The sequence below is a fragment of the Penaeus monodon genome, chromosome 33, assembly GCF_015228065.2.
Source record: "Penaeus monodon isolate SGIC_2016 chromosome 33, NSTDA_Pmon_1, whole genome shotgun sequence".
Taxonomy (NCBI): Eukaryota; Metazoa; Arthropoda; class Malacostraca; order Decapoda; family Penaeidae; genus Penaeus; species Penaeus monodon.
Window position 1 is genome coordinate 31,259,082 of NC_051418.1, and position 2,647 is coordinate 31,261,728.

Here is a 2,647-nt window from a genome sequence, read left to right on the forward strand (position 1 = left end):
GCCAAATTCAAGAAATGACAAATCCTTGCCTGCTAAACTTTCAAAGTAAGCCTCCCCCCTCCCCTCAAAAATAAAAAAGAATAAATAAAAGTGTTTAGGCATCAATTTCGGAAAAACACCTCTGACACTTACAGCTCCATTCTGAATCTGTTCTTGTGCTGTGATTAATTATTTTACTTGAAAATGACCCTCTGAGAAGTGAAAATACACCAGTCCCAGCTCTCTTTCTTCAACCCTTCAAAACACTAATTTTCTTCAAGCCAATAACGTGACTTAAAAAACAAACAAAAGTTTACTAAAGAGGAAAAAGTTATAACAACAACAATAATAGTGAACTTGCTTTTCTTTCATTCATGGGACTGGGTCTTTCCGTCTCCTGAGGCAGACAAGTGATGCAATGATAACCTCCACATGAGACCTTCCCAGGGCTTCAAATTCTAGCTCACTGCTTATATCACATTTCTCTATAGTTACTCTCACTGGATGCCTTTACTCATTACCTCTGAGCAACACTCTAGAATTTTTTACCCTGGACTTAGGAGAATTCCACAATTGGTTGCCGGCCGATGCTTGAGGCCCAGCTGAGGTGATATGTGCCCCTCACACTGGTGGGCGAGCAACAGACCAAACGATAAGGTGGGATCTGTCACCACGGCTTAGCGACTCGGCTGACGTGTCTGGGGCTCCATCCTCCTCTCCTTCACCTGAGGATGACACAAGACACTATGAGTATACTTACCATCCTTTTACACAATGAGCATCCCTAAAAGTAGAATGATATACACAAAATAGTCATTGACACTTGTACACACAGAAATCGGGTACTTTACAAACAAAATTGTGAATGGTTTCCAAATGCTGTTATTATTACACTAACCAAAATTATTACTCAGCAAAATATTTGAAGAAAAGTTAGTACTTTACCTACTCTCTTTATATTAGTTCAACTAATGAATACATCCAATTTCAATCTACATTTTTCACTAGTCAATCTGCCATAATGAGACAAATGGAATGCAATTCTGAATACTGCTTTAGCATTCCTGAACAGGGCTTCTACTAAAGATTATCCCTTATTGCGAACTTCAAACCAAGTTTTATTTTAATAACACAAGTCTTGATACACATTATTTGAAATCAAAGAAAAATGTGAACAAAAGTTGAATTAATTTGCTTGATTCCTAGAATAAAAGCAACAGGACCATAACCGAAAATTTGGAGAATTTCTTGGTCATTTACACAGCCCCCTGTCAGACACTTGAGTGCATGTCTGTCAAGAAACTGTAACATAAAGGGAGACTAAAAAAATAGTGGAGCAGTTTCAGGTTATTCTCTGGAAGAAAGATTTTTACTGTTTGTTAAATTAAAATAATATGGTGTCATTTATGATGACAATCCAGGTGAATATCTTATGCAGTAGCCTCTTCCCTGCAACAAGATGAAATGGTAAAAGGAGTCACATCCAAAGCTTAAGCCTAGACAGGGAGTGCAATGCCTGGGTGTGTTTAAACTTAGGGTGCAATGCATAAGAATGAAATCAGAAATCAGGCTTGTATTGTGGCTAATTTGTCTATTAGGGGAAAGAAGACAGCATTACTCTATTTGTGATGGTAAAGACAGAGGTTCTTCCATGCTCAAGAACCTCCACTGCAAAGTAGCCTTGACATCATCATCACAGGTAATGCAAACCACCCTTGCTTGTAGCCCACAATCCTCCCTCTTCCTCTCACATGTAGATTGGGCCCAAGCCACTTCTCCAGCTATTATTTTCTAGATTACTTTTCACTAGTATGCAGAAACAAACAGGGCTTTAGAATGGTTGAAAACATCTGTAAAAGAAACTGTGATAGGAAGCCAAGCCAAGGGTAGAAACAAGGACTCAGGTTCACAGCTGCTACAGACTGCTGCTAATGCCTTTTGGACTCATGTACAAGAAAAAAAAGCATCTACAATGTCTTTTTCATTACTATATACCATTAATAACAATAACATTTAGAAAATATATATGATTATATCTGTGGCAGATAAACCATGAAGTTTGTATGCAGTTCATTTTGACATCAGGTTCACATACCATTACACTGCAACAGCTTTCAACAGTAGTGAAGATCACTGGTTGTTTATTGGTTTGAAGACCAACAAGTACATGTACGACTAACTACTGCCTTACAAACAGGTATTTACCCTGCCACTAATGCAGAGGAGAGAGAACGCAAACACTATCATTCACCCTAACAGACTAAACAATAACCGCCACCACAGAAAGCGTAGGTATTAGCCTCTTCACATCTGAGTCACAGCATAATGCAAGGTTGAGCTTTAACTCCTTATTTAAAATAAATATACATTAATCATCAGCATTTTTTGTCCTCCTACATCAATTTGTTTTTAGAGAATTCTTGCTAGCCATGAGTTGATATTAAAGTCATAGTCATATATCTGAAGGATTATTTGCTTTGATAAATAAGTGGAGCACAGCAAGGACAACACGCAAAGCTTTTGAATGAATGATGTGATGAAACAAATCATCATGTTATCACCGTGGCCATTTACAGAGTTAGGAATAAAAAGTTAACAAATATTAACAGCAAATATGAAAATAAATACATATTTTACAGATGGCAAGGATATTTGTTTTATGTTTATC

The 2,647-nt window shown here is 37.3% G+C and overlaps 1 protein-coding gene across 1 annotated transcript in view; it reads right to left on the reverse strand.

Moving 5' to 3' along the window:
• Window positions 1-6: 6 nt before the first annotated feature.
• LOC119594380 (C-Jun-amino-terminal kinase-interacting protein 4-like) overlaps window positions 7-2,647 on the reverse strand; it is a gene marked incomplete in the record, with an annotated part of 97,279 nt that continues 94,638 nt past the window's right edge. Inside the window, 1 exon segment of the mRNA XM_037943442.1 lies at window positions 7-704.